Genomic DNA, 20,803 nt, shown 5'->3' with positions numbered 1-20,803 from the left:
GTAGGTAGGAAGGATTTTTAGCCAATTTTTTTTTCCGGGAACCGTTTCAACAATGAAATCAGAGAAAATTGGCAAACTCTGATAGGAAACGATCAACCTGGAGTCACAAGTCCAGGTCTGACCAACAGCATACTCTGAAAAATTCATTTTCATTCAGGGATTGAACCCGGCACCTTCTTGACGGTAAGCAGAAGCTTAACGTCCGAGCTATGCTGCTGGTTAGTTATTAGTTGTGGATACATTATTAAGCCCCTTTTTAATACAAATACCACTAAAAATATCATCCCAAATACCACCACGTCCAGTAATTGTTGATTTAGGCACATATGTACATGAGTAATGTCTCGTATAAAAATCAACAATTCAACATTATTCTTTTCTCTAGATGATGTCTGATTCTGGTCCACCGAGCCCTTCCTTATCAGAGGAAGATGCACCACGAGAGGTAATTAATGTTATACTCGAATGCATAATATCTCACTAAAAAAAAATAACAACAATTATATACGATTTTATTTTCAACCGAATTACCAATTGAAAATAATTTTTTTCTTTAGATGATTTCTGGTTATCGGTTACCGACCCCTTCACTAAAAAAATCAATGATACAAAACGATTTTGTTTTCAGCCGATTATGGATTGCATCCGTTGATAGTAGTTGTTTATTTATTGAGCCCCCTTTTAATACAAATACCAATAAATATTCCACCACAAATACAACTAAAAATACCACCATAAGTGACACTACCATAAGTAACACCATAAATACCACCATGTACTCGTACATAAGTTAATTGAAGATTTACGCACTTAAATGCCTTCTGTCCCATATAAAAATGACCAATTCAATATGATTTTTTTTCTTTAGATGATCTCTACATCTAGACCACATATCCCTTCCGTATCAAGAGAAGATGCACCGCGGGGAGTAATTAAAGTTAGAACAGACCTGGGGCAAAGGGACATGGGCCCCAACAGACTGGCTCTTCAGGTATTTGTCCCTCTTTACTAATTGTTTGCAGCAGGTTATACGAAATATACAGACCATCGGCTTTAAATAACACAATCCGCCAATATCAGCCGTTTTGATAATACATTTTGGTATTTCCCGAGATACCCGTACTGTAGTGGGTGATGCTCCCAAACTTGATTTGAAATAAAGGATATTTTAAGCAATCGATTTTTGTGATTGTGATTAACGTTATAGCCAATTCCGTATAATCCCACAAAAAAAATCAACGATTCAAGACGATTTTCTTTTCAGCCAATTATGCCGAATGACAAACCGTCCACTTCCTCGTTTGGACAACGTTTTGCACCTCGGGTAATTAATATTATATTTCCATATATATTTAATTATTGCTAGTAATTGTTTATTTATTTAGCCCCCTTTTAATACAAATGCCACTACATATACCCCCACTTCAAGTACATAATTGATGATTTACAAACTTATATGCGAAATGTCCCAAAATAGAATTACCAATTGAACATAATTTTTTTCTTTAGATGATTTCTGGTTATCAGTTACCGACCCCTTCACTAAAAAATCAATGATACAAAACGATTTTATTTTCAGCCGATTATGCCGAACGACATACCGTCCACTTCCTCATATGGACAACGTTTTGCACCTCAGGTAATTAATATTATATTTATACTAGTGTTGTGCCCGTTGATTTCAACAAGTGGTTTCGGAAAGGAATGGATACATGAGTTAAAATAAAGTTACAATACGTATAGTAATAATTAATCCGAATCGGAACTTAAGCAGAAATCGGGAATCAGAGGCGAAGACTCCGGAGTGCGGGGGGCGAAGCCCCCAGAGCGACGGAGATCCTCGGTGCAAAGCCCCCAGGCCGCTGGAGGCGTCGGGGGTGCGGGGGTCGAAGTCCTCAGTGCATGCATACACACACATTCATTCATCATTTCGAACGGGTTGGATTGCTAAGTATATAATGTGCCACTTTTAGTACGATTAATATTACGTGCGCCTGCGCCTATAAATTACCTTACATTATACTACATATAACTTTATTTTTATTCGTTTTTCAATTCCTTTTCGAAACCATCCGTTGAAATCAACGAGCACAACACTAGTTATTGATAGTAGTTGTTTATTTATTGAGCCCTCTTTTAATACAAATACCAATAAAAATTCCACCACAAATACAACTAAAAATACCACCATAAGTGACACCACAAATACCACTTATACCCAATTCCAATACCCGATAACGTTATACCCAATTCCGTATAATCCCACTAAAAAATCAACGATTCAAGACGATTTTCTTTTCAGCCAATTATGCCGAATTACTTGCCGTCCACTTCCTCATTTGAACAACGTTTTGCACCTCGGGTAATTAATATTATATTTCCATATATGTATATTTAATTATTGATAGTAATTGTTTATTTATTTAGCCTCCTTTTAATACAAATACCACTACATATACCCCCACTTCAAGTACATAATTGATGATTTACAAACTTATATGCGAAATGTCCCAAAATAGAATTACCAATTGAACATAATTTTTTTCTTTAGATGATTTCTGGTTATCAGTTACCGACCCCTTCACTAAAAAATCAATGATACAAAACGATTTTATTTTCAGCCGATTATGCCGAACGACATACCGTCCACTTCCTCATATGGACAACGTTTTGCACCTCAGGTAATTAATATTATATTTATACTAGTGTTGTGCCCGTTGATTTCAACAAGTGGTTTCGGAAAGGAATGGATACATGAGTTAAAATAAAGTTACAATACGTATAGTAATAATTAATCCGAATCGGAACTTAAGCAGAAATCGGGAATCAGAGGCGAAGACTCCGGAGTGCGGGGGGCGAAGCCCCCAGAGCGACGGAGATCCTCGGTGCAAAGCCCCCAGGCCGCTGGAGGCGTCGGGGGTGCGGGGGGCGAAGTCCTCAGTGCATGCATACACACACATTCATTCATCATTTCGAACGGGTTGGATTGCTAAGTATATAATGTGCCACTTTTAGTACGATTAATATTACGTGCGCCTGCGCCTATAAATTACCTTACATTATACTACATATAACTTTATTTTTATTCGTTTTTCAATTCCTTTTCGAAACCATCCGTTGAAATCAACGAGCACAACACTAGTTATTGATAGTAGTTGTTTATTTATTGAGCCCTCTTTTAATACAAATACCAATAAAAATTCCACCACAAATACAACTAAAAATACCACCATAAGTGACACCACAAATACCACTTATACCCAATTCCAATACCCGATTAACGTTATACCCAATTCCGTATAATCCCACTAAAAAATCAACGATTCAAGACGATTTTCTTTTCAGCCAATTATGCCGAATTACTTGCCGTCCACTTCCTCATTTGAACAACGTTTTGCACCTCGGGTAATTAATATTATATTTCCATATATGTATATTTAATTATTGATAGTAATTGTTTATTTATTTAGCCTCCTTTTAATACAAATACCACTACATATACCCCCACTTCAAGTACATAATTGATGATTTACAAACTTATATGCGAAATGTCCCAAAATAGAATTACCAATTGAACATAATTTTTTTCTTTAGATGATTTCTGGTTATCAGTTACCGACCCCTTCACTAAAAAATCAATGATACAAAACGATTTTATTTTCAGCCGATTATGCCGAACGACATACTGTCCACTTCCTCATATGGACAACGTTTTGCACCTCAGGTAATTAATATTATATTTATACTAGTGTTGTGCCCGTTGATTTCAACAAGTGGTTTCGGAAAGGAATGGATACATGAGTTAAAATAAAGTTACAATACGTATAGTAATAATTAATCCGAATCGGAACTTAAGCAGAAATCGGGAATCAGAGGCGAAGACTCCGGAGTGCGGGGGGCAAAGCCCCCAGAGCGACGGAGATCCTCGGTGCAAAGCCCCCAGGCCGCTGGAGGCGTCGGGGGTGCGGGGGGCGAAGTCCTCAGTGCATGCATACACACACATTCATTCATCATTTCGAACGGGTTGGATTGCTAAGTATATAATGTGCCACTTTTAGTACGATTAATATTACGTGCGCCTGCGCCTTTAAATTACCTTACATTATACTACATATAACTTTATTTTTATTCGTTTTTCAATTACTTTTCGAAACCATCCGTTGAAATCAACGAGCACAACACTAGTTATTGATAGTAGTTGTTTATTTATTGAGCCCTCTTTTAATACAAATACCAATAAAAATTCCACCACAAATACAACTAAAAATACCACCATAAGTGACACCACAAATACCACTTATACCCAATTCCAATACCCGATTAACGTTATACCCAATTCCGTATAATCCCACTCAAAAATCAACGATTCAAGACGATTTTCTTTTCAGCCAATTATGCCGAATTACTTGCCGTCCACTTCCTCATTTGAACAACGTTTTGCACCTCGGGTAATTAATATTATATTTCCATATATGTATATTTAATTATTGATAGTAATTGTTTATTTATTTAGCCTCCTTTTAATACAAATACCACTACATATACCCCCACTTCAAGTACATAATTGATGATTTACAAACTTATATGCGAAATGTCCCAAAATAGAATTACCAATTGAACATAATTTTTTTCTTTAGATGATTTCTGGTTATCAGTTACCGACCCCTTCACTAAAAAATCAATGATACAAAACGATTTTATTTTCAGCCGATTATGCCGAACGACATACTGTCCACTTCCTCATATGGACAACGTTTTGCACCTCAGGTAATTAATATTATATTTATACTAGTGTTGTGCCCGTTGATTTCAACAAGTGGTTTCGGAAAGGAATGGATACATGAGTTAAAATAAAGTTACAATACGTATAGTAATAATTAATCCGAATCGGAACTTAAGCAGAAATCGGGAATCAGAGGCGAAGACTCCGGAGTGCGGGGGGCGAAGCCCCCAGAGCGACGGAGATCCTCGGTGCAAAGCCCCCAGGCCGCTGGAGGCGTCGGGGGTGCGGGGGGCGAAGTCCTCAGTGCATGCATACACACACATTCATTCATCATTTCGAACGGGTTGGATTGCTAAGTATATAATGTGCCACTTTTAGTACGATTAATATTACGTGCGCCTGCGCCTATAAATTACCTTACATTATACTACATATAACTTTATTTTTATTCGTTTTTCAATTCCTTTTCGAAACCATCCGTTGAAATCAACGAGCACAACACTAGTTATTGATAGTAGTTGTTTATTTATTGAGCCCTCTTTTAATACAAATACCAATAAAAATTCCACCACAAATACAACTAAAAATACCACCATAAGTGACACCACAAATACCACTTATACCCAATTCCAATACCCGATTAACGTTATACCCAATTCCGTATAATCCCACTAAAAAATCAACGATTCAAGACGATTTTCTTTTCAGCCAATTATGCCGAATGACATGCCATCCACTTCCTCATTTGGACAACGTTTTACACCTCGGGTAATTAATATTATATTTCCATATATATTTAATTATTGATAGTAATTGTTTATTTATTTAGCCCCCTTTTAATACAAATACCACTACATATACCCCCACTTCAAGTAATTGATGATTTACGTACTTAAATACGTTTTTCTTTTCAGATGGATAATCCATATCTAGAGTCGTCCATTCCAATGTATGCACACATCGCTGCACCTATGGTAATTAATGTTATATTTAAAATATGTAATAGTTGAAAGTAACTGTTAATTTATTGAGCCACCTTTTATACACTACATATTTTGAAAAAATTGTGTTATAAGGATCGTTCTCATAATTATTAAATCATGCACTTGCAGGTTGCACCGAATGAGGCATGCCCAACTGCCAACAACCCCTTAGGTTCTGTGTGTAAATGCAACCGTGATATTTTCAAGGAGGTATACTCTTTCTCACTTGAAAGCTTCGAGGATGAATGGTCGCTGTTCCAATATTTTTGTAACGAAGACATAGTTCGGTTAATGGTCAGAAGAGTCAACTTTTATAAAACGTTTACATGTGAGACCGCATGCACTAAATTCAGTTCAAGCGAAATTGCAAATTTTATGTGCCAGTTCATAGTACGCAAAGTTGATTTCCATGTGCAACCCCGCGTTCCCGTTTCCGAAGGCGACTTGGAATCTCAAGATAGATACAAAATGTTTATAAAATCAATGATATCCAGCGATCAATTCTTGAACAACTCAGATTTTCCAAAATACGGAATGATCTTTTTCACAATCAATAAAATACTGGCGCAATCTAAGAGTTTCTACACCCCGTCGAGCTATTGTTTCGCAAATTCTAGCCACTTGCTTAAAGATGACCCGAGCTCCGAGTTGGTTTATCAATTGATAGACGCCCAATCTGGATTTATCCTCAAAGTCAATGTTGAAGAATTCGGGAAAACGAATAATTTAGAGAAAATCGTGGAGTTAGCTAAAGGTACTCCACCGAAATCCGTCTTTTTTAGTGACAAAAATGTCACGGATCTAAATTTGATTTCTTGTTTGAAAAACCGTGATATTTTTATGTGTGGGGAGGTAGATTATGAGAGGGATGATATCAAGATATTGGTAGGTCCCTTTCATCCCTTCTCCAGAAATTGTTACTATCAAAGATTGGATGGAGGTGTGACGATGTTCCATATTAGTGATATTATGCCTCGAATTTACCTAACATCTTTTCTAAATGTCAATAAACACAAACGAGTCCGAAGGGAATCGACAACTGGGCGGCGTGCATATTTCGCGAAACGCCCGTTGTCGATTATTTTGTACAACGGCATGAAAAAGTCCACTCAAGTGTTTGACATGCTTCGGACTAACTGGGTAACCAATGGAGACCCCCGATTGGGGAATTTTGCCTACTTACTGGAAATAATGTTGATAAATGCCTACATTCTGTGGTCGCTTAAAACGAACACTGTTATGTGCAAAAATAGATTTACAGCTTTTCAACAACGTGTCGTCATCAGTTATAAAAGACAAAGATCCGAACAAGTCAACTTGCTCCATCCGAATTGTTCTACATCTGAATAATATATCTAAGTAAGTTGGAAGGCCCAGATTTAGGGTGGGGGGGAAGGAATACCTGCTATGCCTCCCACCCCCTGGACGAATTTAATTTCATATATTTTTAAGTTTATAATATACTTATGTTTCAAGTTTTAACATTTTTTATGTATTTTTTTCTTATTTTTTTATATATAAATAAGGTACCAAGAAATTTGCCAATATTTTCCAAAAGTCGACTTTGAATTAGTCTGCTTCCATCCATGGTCGAAGAAACCTCCTGGTGAATTTTACTGTATCTACTCGAGATTTTGACTAATTCGAATTCAGAATCAATCACTGATCTAGTTTTCATGATATAAAAAAATGTATGTTGTGTGTGATGTGGACATTTTTTGAATACCGTTAGTCTTATCGAACTGAAATTTAGTACCGTTTCCTGAAATTTTAATCGATACTATGTAAGTTTTTAAGTAGACCATAAATGGTACCTCCCCTTATCTCCTAATCCGCTAACTAAATTTCATATCTAGAAGTTCAATCTTAATACCAAATTATATATAAAAGTGGCAGCTTACTCTTGTTCAATTTTTTTTGCACTTTCTTTTTCGACCCCTTAAGCACGTCTGTTCTTCACAAGAAAATTCAAGTATAATCCTTTTATCAATGTGATGAAAATAAAAAATCACTAAATTTAATAAACCGGAGGTGGGTGGGATTTTTTCCTCTTAGAAAAGTCAAAAATGTTGTAACCACCCGATTTTTTCCACACCCTTGAACGAATCAAGCTGAAAATTTATATTCTTTATGTACTAACTTAGAGTTGATAAGGTTTTGGTTAGAATTTGGAAATTGGAAATGGTACTTTTTTTCAAAACATTTCATTATTTTATTTTGACCATTTAAATTATTTTGTGTGGTTTGTTGTATTTGTATATGTATATGTATGTATTTTGAGCATAATTTTTTTTTTTTTAAGGTACAAATGTCTTCGATATCGACGACGAACATATCCGCCATACCGTGTTCTTGTTTTTTAACAATTGATTGAACGCAAACACAGCTTTTTGACGATGTCCGATACAGTAAATGGATGACAGTCCTGGTTTTGAAAATTCAAATCGGGTAATTGGAGCCCACAAGAACTCCCTCTAAGCGGAAGACATTCAAAGTTTGATGAATATAAATTAAAACTGCTCCTTAGAATTTTATCGTTTTTTGTTCCCACAAACTTGAGAAAATAGATAATTGTAATTCATCTAGTTGATATGCAATCTCTTCTCGCTTGTTTATTTATCTATTTTATTTATATAATTTTAGCTATTTAGCTAATTTGTATTCAATGAGAAGTTAGATTAGTCTTAATATATCAATTGATTGTCTATGCCCATTCAATATTTATTAAATGAAAATGTAAGTGACGAGTTCAAATTTCATATTTTATTTTAATACTTTGAATATTTTCACGGCTATTTGCAATCAATCTATAGAATTACATGCTCAAAAAATACTATTTCAATACCATATTAATATGTATAATAAGTTTACTGTCGAGACAGAAATATTAAAAACAGATCAAAAATCATATTAATTCTGTAATAATTAAAATGTTCAAACAAAAATAAATATGTATATATAAAAAAATGTTTTTTAATAACTAACCTCTTTTATATTTTGTTTATAAAATTAAGACAATATATAAAAACCTAATTAAGAAATCACCAATTCTCTCTGTAAACTTTGATCATGAGCATGGTAAAGTGCCCAATCTGCCATAGCGAGAGGGGGGGCAAAAAAGGAAAAAACAGAAAGAACAGTCTGGACAAATTGGACAGTGTGGACGATGACGTCACCGTGAAGGAAGATGTAGTATTTTCAAACCTGTCTATTACGACTATTTTTCAACATGGTAATGGTGGACGTCATTTCCACTTATATCGATGACCAAACCGAGCAAAATGACAAAGTTTGAAAACGATCGGATAAGAACCCAAACTTCGTCAGACGACAAAATCGATTCTGAACTAAGAAGAGGTTAGTAATAATAATAATAAAGGTAACGGAAAGTTACAAAAACAAGTCATTGCAACGTTTAGTTGAATACAATAAACTTCCAAAGATGTTCAAAACTTATGAACCCTCTTTTGAAACTGAGTAAGTACAATTTATAATAACAATTACGAATTAAATAATCACGCGATAAAAAGTTCACTGTATGAATAATATTAGTTTCAGTGGGAAAAAGAAAAAAAGTCTACGGAAAAAGCTGAACATAAAAAAACTTTCGTAGAAACATAAGAAATGAAAGCAACTCCGAGAGAAATTAGGAGAGACAAATCATACATTAGTTCTGTCAAAATTAAAGAACGACTTAAAAGGTAAAATAATAACAAGAAAAAATAAATTATTCTTATTTAATCGTTTGAACTTTTATACATAATCAAACTTCTTTTTTTCAGTGTTGATATTCGCAAGCAAAAAGTCAAGCGAATATACTCTGAAGCGTCTTTACAACAGGGTGAACTCAATGCACTTCAACGCGGCAAGAAGAAGAAATAAAATAATTTTTATTGCGATTATTAATTTTTTTCTTTTAATAAATTTTATTTATCCAAAAGATATGTATGTATTTTGTAAAATATGTTTTAGTATTTTCATTAATATACGATTTTCAAATACATTGAGTTCTATCTATGAGTATTTTTTGATTTTTAAATGCTTTTTATTATTACGAAATTATGTTCACAAGCATTATGTTCACAATCTTATATCTATTTTAATATCTACTGATCATTTTCTATTTCACAATTTAATTTAATTTGGTTAGCAATCATAGTATTATGTTATTCTAATGTTAATCTACAGCTCAATAGGAAAAAGAGCTCAAAAACATATTTACAATCCTTATAAATGCTCATAATACATTTAATACATAATATTAATTAAAGACTCTCTAAAGTCGATGACCTAAAGCAGATTGTGTTTAGGTAATCTGTGTGTTATACCTGAAGGATATAGACATTTTGTTGTAATCACCGAGACTCTTCACAAGTGTGTTAGTATGGTTATTAGTAGAGGTAGGCCCGGAAGCGTGCCGTTTATTGTTCAATTGTTGTAAATGCTTTGTAAAAAAAGGTTCGGCAAACCTTTAACAATGCATTTACAACATTTGAACAATAAACGGCCCCCTCAGGGTCCGGGCTTTAGCTTATTAGTGATTCTGTCATAGAATCTACTGGTGTGTTTGTTAGTAATGTCTATAACAAACGGAATATTATATATGGCATGCAGTTATTTCAAGTTAGTCTATATGGGTATTAAACACAGATATATACATATATATACATATACAAAAATCAATGTTTGTCTGTCACGTATGCGTTCCTATACAAATCAACATATTTTCCTATACATAATGTTACGTACGCCGTGGATTGAGCGAATTGTACTTAGACCAACGGATATCTGTTATCGGTTGACTAAATGACTGCAATTACTTCCAAAGATTATATCTGGACTCTAAGTGCATTTAGGCTAAACAATGACCGTTATTAGTTAGTTCTCAGAATCGGTACGGGAAGACCCAATGTCTTGGAAATACATATCCGAATACGTGACTATACAACAGGTAAACAGATTAGGCGTCCTGAGAGATCTACCCTTTATAAGGCGGTACGTAGGCGATATAATTCATTCTGGACTTAGCAGTGACACTGCGTGTATCTCCTGAATCATCAATAAATGCTGTGAAACGACTGTTGGCCTTTTACTTGGATCCTCCACCCACCCCTACGCAACAATATTTTATAAGTTTTTCTTCATTCCTAGAATTCGTGGAAATCTAGGTTTAGTGTATACATATGTCGGTGAAAATATATTTTCACTGACGTTTCAGTGAAATCATAACCAGTTACATTTTCAGGGTTGGTTTTATTAATTTAAGATTAGATTGTTAGGGTTGGTATTATTTAAGGGTTAGGATAGGTTAGGTTAAGAAAGGGTTGGCCCTATTCATTTAAGATTGGGTTGTTAGGGTTAAATTTATGGAGTTAAACGTTGTAAATTCATTGTTTGATACATTTTCAATGCTTGAACTGGTAAAAATAGAATTTCACTTGAAATATGCTTTCACTGTAACATATAAATATATAGGTATGTAGGAATTAATCTAAATGATTATAATTGATGTATAATAATGTGAGTGATGTTGAACGGTTGTTGTACGTGAGTGTTATAGTTATTAACAGTTGGCACCCCAGAGACCGGCTGAACTGTGATTGGTCGAGAGTATCGTAGTGTAGTGGAGTGCCGCTGACCGGATGCGTAACGCATCGAGTGTATACGTTATACTTCAATAAACGTAGATCATTAATAAAGATCGCCTTTTAATTGTCGCTCTCCTGCAATCCTCCCTATACCCAGGACTCCTACAGGTATATATTTTTAACTTGAAATTCGCCTTATCCATCCATCGCCTTAAGTATTTTAAATCAATAATAAACCACAATCAACAGAAAATATTTGATTCCAATACTCACTTTTGACATAGCAATATTAGATTTTGAGTTAAATTGTACCACCATATTGTATTTCATGAAATTGTGTTTTTAATTATTATATATAGTATTTGCATGGTAAGGAATGTGAAGACAGGATACACGCAATATGTAGATCTGTTTTGGTAAGAAATTTTGTGGAAAAAAGTTATTTACGGAGTCACAATTATAATATTCTCAAAGTTTAATATATTTATCTACTATTTTGTCATATTTAATATATTTATCTAATATTTTGTCATATTTTGCCATATTTTCTATTATTGATAAATGGTTTTAATAAAAACCATTTATTGCTAATAAGCTCTATGTCAGAAAGCTGTTCATATTCTTCACTAATACCTAGCCAAAAATTAATAAACTTATTTATTTCGAATTCAGTTTTTAAATGCTATAATTTGAAAATTCAATCAATTTCTCCTTTTCCTTGGTAGCTGTCCGAAAATGTTCATTATTAAAGGGGTTTGAAATCCAATTGTTTGCTTCTTAAGGTTTGGGGAAGCACTGCTTAAAAGGCGATTTCATCCCTATTAAATTTTCAATTATTATTTTCACGTACATATATCCCGAGACATACTATTCTTGTTTTCAGATAAGAAATTATGTAAAGTTTCAAATACTACAGTTTGATCATTTTCGATACATATGTAGATTCCAAAATCTAATTTTCTAATCATACTTTCAATTTTATCTGCAACATTAAAGATCATTATCGAGTTCTTCTCAAGTGTCAAATTCAAGTTATTTATTTATTGGAGCGCTAACGCAGTAAATTTAAAAATGCACTCCAAAATCCATACCGGATCTGAGGAAAACGTATCAATTGGCAGATTTTCGATCATCAACTGTGCATATTGACTTTGACGATGACTAATTAAGATAATGTTTAATAATTATATAAAAAATATTTCTATTTTTATGATTGTAAATCATTCATTCGTGCATGTTCACCATTACTGATTTTTTTTCGCGTACCACCAACCATCAACCGCGTACCACAGGTTGGGAACCAATGCTATATAGCAGTGGCGGACTGGCCATACAAGCGAACATGCCCGATGACATGTGGACCCCACTATCTGTTAGAAAATATGGGCCCTCAGTAAAATTAAATAACTTTTTAACTATTTCACGTGTGTAAAAATTTATAGGATATTGCACTTTGGGACCTAAAGTTTGGGTATTTCAACAAAACAAATTTCTTACGATATACACAAACAACTAATACCTGCTTTAACAGCCCAAGGATCGGTTAACTTTTTTTATTAGGCTCGAAATGTAAGTTTCAACATTTGCGTGGGCCCTTTTGCTGGGCCCATTTCTAACCTCAATATTATGTATATACCAATACCTATGTAACAACTACATACTGAAATAAAAATGGGAATAAACAAATTTCCGTGAATAAACTGAATTGCTAAAAAAAATTTTGATTGGACGATTCATCATCAACCAGCGATTTAAATTTACTTCATACTTTCAAAATAACATTTGATTATACTTCGACGATATAGTAAGATTTAAATACACAATTTTAAACAGTTTCCGAATATAAAATCTATTCGTAATCTAGACACATCCATGTATACAGAAATATAGGATAGGGGCCCCCTCCTCAAAATCCCGATTTTCGCATGATCACAAAACTTTATCTATTGCTATTAAGTACATATGTATGTATGTATGTACATAGATAAAGTGAAAAGACAGTCGATAGAAATTAAGTTAATTAATAGTGTTTTAGTGACTCAGTTTGATGGTCGATTTTTGTTGACCATGTGAAGATTTTTAGAAAAAAATTTTCGTCTGCGGCGCTTTTTTCACTTTTTACATAATATTTTTTTATAATTATTCTATCAAAAATAAGCTTTTTTTTCATATTTCATATCTCAATAAGGTGTATGCAAAGAATATTTTCAATTTTTTATTCCGAAATAAAAAAGATTTTTTGAAAAAAAATTCTATTTGACCAATCTTTGCCTGCGCCCCCAAGAAAAAGCCGAAATGATTGTTTTCTACCGAAAGTAAAAGCCGCTTTTATGCCGCATTATTTTATGATGCATTCTATTTACAAGGGTTAAAAAGAAATATACAATGTAATTTATGGATCTATTTTACTTTTGCCATTTTTCTTGTACTAAAATTGTTTATTCCCATTTTTGAAAATTTTATTTTTTTTTACCCTTGATTTTTAGCGTGATGGAAAGAAGAAAATTTTGTTATATGGGGGGGGACAAATTTTTTTAACCCTGGGTGGGCCCCCTTTGACTCCTAGCATGCACTAATTTCAGTCCCAGTCCGCCACTGCTATATAGTATATATCCTAATATACTTACGCGCTTTGACACCAAGATAATACATATATTGGTGCTATTAAATTTTGAATCAATCGTGTTGTTTTCGTTACTGGTCTACTAATTCGCCATAATCCAATTCTTGACAATTTTATCATATAAATGCGAATAAGCCAAATTTCTTTTAAAATTTTATTGTAATTTCTTAAAATATCAAAGATTTAGTGCCTCAGTTTCATTTCTAAGCCGGCAATAAAGGGCGGAAAGTGGGAGAAATCGGCATTTTAAATTGCATAAATAATTTTCAAAAAAATTGTCCACTTCAAAAAAAGAGTTAATTACACTGTGTGCCAACAATGAGCAGTCGTTCGCTACTGAATGGATGACAACAAAGTAGGCCTAAAATATTTTTCATGGTAATAAATAAAAACATTCTTAAAAATTAATATATGTATTTCTTAGAAAAACATTAAACACAAAATATGTATGATTTAAAATAATAAAAATTATTAATACTAATTTCTAAACATATCCAAAGTACAAAAAATATCTATTCCATTAAATCAAAAAAATATTTTTTAATTATAAAATAAATATATGTATTTGTGAATAATAAATTTGAAGAAACAAAAACATTATACCAGAATTTTAAAATAGTTGCAATTTACACAGTAAAGAATAATTGAAAACAATAGTTACAGATGAAATCACATAAAGTAATTTGCAATAATTTTTCATTACTCTGAGAACACAAGCAAATTATGTATATATGAGTCGTTATAGTTGAAAGTGGCTTAAGTCCACTTTTCTTCATTTCGAGAAGTATCTCGCTAAACATTAAATAAATATAATGTTTTGAGTTTAATATCTAAAAATACTGGTGGCCTGTAATACATCTGTTATGCGTTTCTGAGATTCTGGAGATATCGAATTAAAAGAAGTGATTTTTGTAACAATTTGGAAATTAAGTAAAACAGAAATAGTGTTTTTGGAATTGAAAATTGGACTACCGCCACTTTCAAATATAACGGCTCATATATGAAAATAGGAACATATGTATATAACAATATATCATGATTTGATTTATTTTATGAAAGTTTCCAACATACATATGTATGTATAAGCAATAAAATTATTATATTGCTGCAATATTTATTCATTAAACATTAAAAGAAAGCAAATAAATATACTATGCATAAACATGGGTTTAAAAAAAACTTAAAATACACATGTACACATGTATGTATGTATCTTTTATTTATGATAGTATTCCATCTTGATGATCTACACAAAAATATAGTTTTCATCGAATACGCACATTAGTTTAGCATGTATATAATATAAAATGAGTTTGATATTTTTGTATAATATGAATGAGAAATTTAAGATTAATTTCTAGACAAAGCAAACACCTACCTCAGTACACAAACATATACTGATCAACCCGAAAGACAATCTTTAATTAATATGTAAACATAAGTAATATAATTATATAGCACACCATACATGCAATAAAAGTAAGAAATCTTTTTATGAACTCGTGTTAAAAAACGATTGAAAATATTTCATTGTCTTCACATGTTTATCTTCGGCCTGCTTAATCGATTCTAAAATTTTTATTCCTTGAGCATCAACTTTATTAATCCTAACATTATTTAGTTCTCGGTAATCGAAAAAGTAGTTATGCCATAAATAACTATTTTCGTCCACTAAGCCATATTCTAACAGCAACTCAACTCTTTATTATCTTTACGCGCGGTACGACCTTTGATTTGTATCTCTTCTTTGATATCAAGCGAAAAGAATGTTTGTATGACATGCAAACCACCATTTTTTCCACACGGACACTGGATCTATAATCAACACCACGACCCATACCCCTCGTTGAGAGTGTAATCGTCTTAGAAATGGCAGCTTCTTCGATTAATCGCTCTACTTCAGCAGCATCGGTGTTGTCGGTTAACACATTTAACCGGTCAAATTTATACCTATTCTCTTTTACAAATGCGTTTATTTCAATGTCTGTGTCGAAGAATATCAGAACTGACCTATCTTTTGCAATCTGAGAATTTGCTCTGGAATATATTTTATCTAACCACTCTTGCTTAGTATTCAAAACGATGAAATTGGTCTTTTCATCAAATTTTAAATTGTAGTCTCCAAAGAAAGATGGCATGCTGAACGTTTTGTTTATATTGTAAATCTGTTCAACTGTTCATTTTTCGTATTTACTGAGTGATATGATGAAGCTACTAACGCCCAATATGTAAGGATACTGCTTGGGTAAATTTGCATAGGAAATACATCCACTACCAATCAACTAATACCCATAGATTATGTAATTTTTAATGTCAAAATTCATTTTCTTCAAATTTAAATACATAGTTAAAAATATTATAATTCGAAGTCACATTTTCACTGTATATTCCATCATTTCCTTTGCAACAAATATTTCCATAATTTTTCAATTTAAATTTGAATTTTCATTCCCTTTTGAAACATTTATTGCATTATCAATCATACTATCGAGATGTTCAGTATAGAGAGTTCCGTTTGTGTATTTCTTTTCCACAATCGTATTATCAAGATTAACTAAAAGTAATTACTCTTCAGATCTACACCGGAATTCATCAAATTTTAAAAACTCCTCTCTTTTTGAATTTATTTCTCATTGTATATACCGTCGCGGTTTCGGAAACTGGAATACTTGTGATTTTACGATTTTTGGGCAATAAAAATATTGTCCCTTTAGGTATGTGGTTTTTAACGATCGGGTCTTTTACATATGATTGTTTTCTACGATTTGAGTTCAGTTTAGTGTAAGCTTTCGAGGTTTACGGATCGAAATCGTTGAAAATAAAAATACCATGCAAAAATACACTCAACTATCATTGGAGGAGAATATAAAAATAGCGGCTTTGGCAGACTATGGACATTCATTGCAATCAATTTCTCAACAAATGGGACGTTCTGTCCCATTCGCCCCCCTTAGCTGATGCCTTTTAGGGCTTCGCCCCTCCGCGCCCCCATGATTAAATGCCGTCTAAGGCTTCGACCCCATGATCAGTTGCCTTTTAGGGCTTCGCCCCTCCACGCCCCCATGATTAATTGCCGTCTAGGGCTTCGCCCCCCTTAGTTTATGCCTTTTAGGGCTTCGCCCCTCCGCGCTCCCATGATAAATTGCCGTCTAGAGCTTCGCCCCCATGATCAGTTGCCGTTAAGGGCTTCGCCCCAAAAGGCTGCACCCCATGGGGCTTCGCCCCATGAGGCTGCGCCCTCCTGCGCCCCCTTTGGGGCCCCACGGGGCTGCGCCCCTTGTGGTGCCCCTGGTGGGGCCCCATGAAACTACTCACCTTGCGCCCCCGCGGGGGTGAGTCCATTGAATCGAAAAAAACAAATCGGCGCCTATGGATCGAAAAAAAAAAAAACCGAATCACGTGTTCGATGACGTCACCGATCTACGGACGACGAACGACGAACGAAGGATACATACATATATACAAAGTCTCTTTCCAAATTATAGATTAGATTACTAATTAAACTACATCTTACACATCAAAATTGAATGCGAAGGATGTTGTTGTTTATTGGCACAAAGTTTATCAAATCTTGGGCGCGCACATTAATACGGGAGGAAAAGCCTGTTCCTCTTGTTCCTGTTGTATCCTGCTCGCGCAAATTAAGTGAGTATGTACCGTTTACCATGCACCATTTTTTTTTGATCTTTCAACTTAAGATCTTTCGATTTTCGACCTTTGCCTTCCGATATTTGCGTTTTCTGTAATTTAACATTCTGTCTCGTCACGGAGACCGGTATTTGTGATCCCAGCATTGATTTATTTAAACAGCTCAATTTTCCAAAAATTTCAACCAAATAGGCAAGTTTAACAATAAAATTATCGTTCGTCATATAAAAGTGATGTATAATTAGCTTCCATATCAGCACACAGCTTTGCAAACAGCCTTGCTCTCAAAGGACTATTCTTAATGTTGTTTATAATTTTTATAACTTTTGTAAAAATGCTGTTCAGTTCTTCGCTCATATTTTTTGACAATAGAGCTGCTCTGAAAATCATACAGTATGTCCAGCATGTGGTGCTTTCTTTTTGATCAATGCTTTAAGAAATGCTTTGTGTCCGGACATTGAGTGAGCTCCGTCGGTACACAGTCCAATTATTATTTTATGTCGTTCACAACGCAATTATTTCACTTTATGTCGTATTCTTCAACAAAGCTGTCTATTATATCAAAAATTTCAATGGATGTGGTCTTCCCAAGAATGGGTTTGCAAAATAATATACTATCTTCTAATATATTATTATCCGCGACATATCGAACATATGCAATTAAATGGGCATCTTTAGCTAAAACAGAGCGTATGCAAAGGCGCAATTTTTAAAATCTTCTTCTCCGGATAATTTTTTATAGGAATTAAATGTATATATAAAAATGAAAGAAAAATAAAAATAAACATTCATGCATTGAATTTTTACTGTTAACCTACGATATGAAGTTTTATTTATTTGTAGATATTATGGTATGAAAATTATTTTTTTATTAAAAAGTTTTGGCGCCTCCCAGTTTGGAAGCCGCTGCATTACTGTATCATTGTAGGTACTAAACGGCCCTGATCTAAATATACTTGGAAAAGCCGATGGACTCAAAGGATTTATTCAATTATAATAAAAAAATATATATATAAAAACAAATGAAATAAAATTTAAAAAAATACGATTAGAATAAAACAAAACTAGAAGAACTACGAAAATCCATAAATTTTTGGGAATAAACAGTTGATTTTTAATTTTATGTAGTGGTAGCGCAAATATAGCATGTTGCATCTTGAAATTTTATGTCACTTTATTGTGCCACAGCTCTCGATATTCTATCAAATATACATATGCATATGTATGTTTTCAATTCAATCATGAGCTCGATATATTGTACTGCGTTGCCAGATAATTATTTGATCTAATTGGGAAATAAAAACAAATTGGGATTTAGGAACAAAATGCGTTTCAACCTAAAAACGCATAGTTTTATAAATACATTTTTATTTATATAATATTTGTCCCAAATGGCACAGCACAAATTACAAAACTCCACTATCAAAATAATAATATTTAACAATATTTTTCCCCGACATTATATTGGCAAAATTCAGCACCCGAGTATATCATGTTGAATAGATTGCTTTATCAACTCAATCGAACATCTATTTCTTGTATCTGACCATTTCCAATTATTCCAATCTGAGCAAATATCCGTTCGGTATAGCAATTATACGTTGGTATGCTAAAACTAAATGAAATGAGCTTTATCTTAATCTATCATTATTTATTTTTCTTCTGTATTACTTGTATAGCATTTTTGAGTGGGAGGCACATTTTCTGTACGTATTTATTCGTATTTGTTAAATAATCTACTTTTGATTAAGAAACGGGTCGTCTAACAACGCTGGTATATTAAATCCATTCAAATTGTATGTCTGGCAGCTCCGATTGCTTATTCTTTGTTTTGTTTCAATGATAACATTGATTGGCAAACAGGGATTGTTCAGTGAGATACCCAGTTGCAGTCAGGGGCTTTAAACATTATGTTTGATTGATGGGTACTACTATTTCTTTAATACATCTTTTGGGAATCTTGGGGACCGTACGTAATATTTTCTTGGGGAGGGGGGGGGGGATTGGTGTATTAAACGTTTAAAAAACATTTATTTAAGTATGTACATATCTAATATATAATTTAGAAAGAGACTTTGTATGTACGTAAGTTTTGGATGAAAATTTAATAAAAAAACAAATGAATGTTTACTATTAGATTAACCATTTTTAAGCGGTTTATATTACAAATTATATTACTAATATTGAGTAAAGCCGGGTAAAACCACTAGTAGAATATAAGTAGATACATTTTTAAGAGATTTTATTTTTAATTATTTGTAAATTCTATGTGTTGTATGTTTGTTAGACCTGGAACGAACATACATTTTAGCGGCATTATATTTCTGGAGTGAGTCAGTCATGTGTCGTGAGTGGACTGGTCAGTACGTGACGATAGTGGGACTCAATTTCTTTAAAGATAATTCACTCGCGGTCTGTTCGTAGTTAACCAGGTATATATAGTTTACATATAGTTTTTAAATATATATATATATATATATATATATATATATAAAAAATATATATATATATATATATATATATATATATATATATATATATATATATATATATATATATATATATATATATATATATATATATTTTTTTTTTTTTTTTTTTTTTAAATATATATATATATATATATATATATAGTTTTTAAAACTATATATACATACATAGTTTTAAAAAGCTGATTCGATGATTTATTTAACCGTGATAATATAGACCTTTTCCCGCCTTTCTAAGGGCCAATACCCTTAGACCCGAGCCACGCTGTGCAACTTTGTCGGCCGACTCGTTACACGACCAGAAAATGTGAGCGACAAAGAAGGGCGAAAGGTGAAGTTGAAGGGTGTAGAATGCCCCATCTGCATACCATGGTCTGATCTCCCTCAAGGAAGTCGCTTGAAAGTCGCACGGGTGGCCTGGTTCTTATAATGGCGGGAAAATGGTCTATATGTACTTATATATGTATGTACATATACATATATGTACACACGTACGTGCGTATGTACGTACTCTGATACCTCACATGATTTTGGTAGTTAAGATTATTATGTATGTTACATACGCAATAAAAATCACCAACCCAACCCAAATGGAAAATTTAAGAAGCGTCAGAAACAAAATTCACATACCGATTATTAGAACATTCTCGTTTGAGGAATGTAGGGAAATTCGCATAAGATAAAGTTTTTTTTCCGGTTGCGAAGCCCCATGGGGCGCAGCCTTTTGGGGCGAAGCCCTTAACGGCAAC

Source organism: Arctopsyche grandis, chromosome 2 (assembly GCF_051622035.1).
Source record: "Arctopsyche grandis isolate Sample6627 chromosome 2, ASM5162203v2, whole genome shotgun sequence".
NCBI lineage: Eukaryota > Metazoa > Arthropoda > Insecta > Trichoptera > Hydropsychidae > Arctopsyche > Arctopsyche grandis.
Note: the sequence above shows the minus strand (reverse complement) of the source record.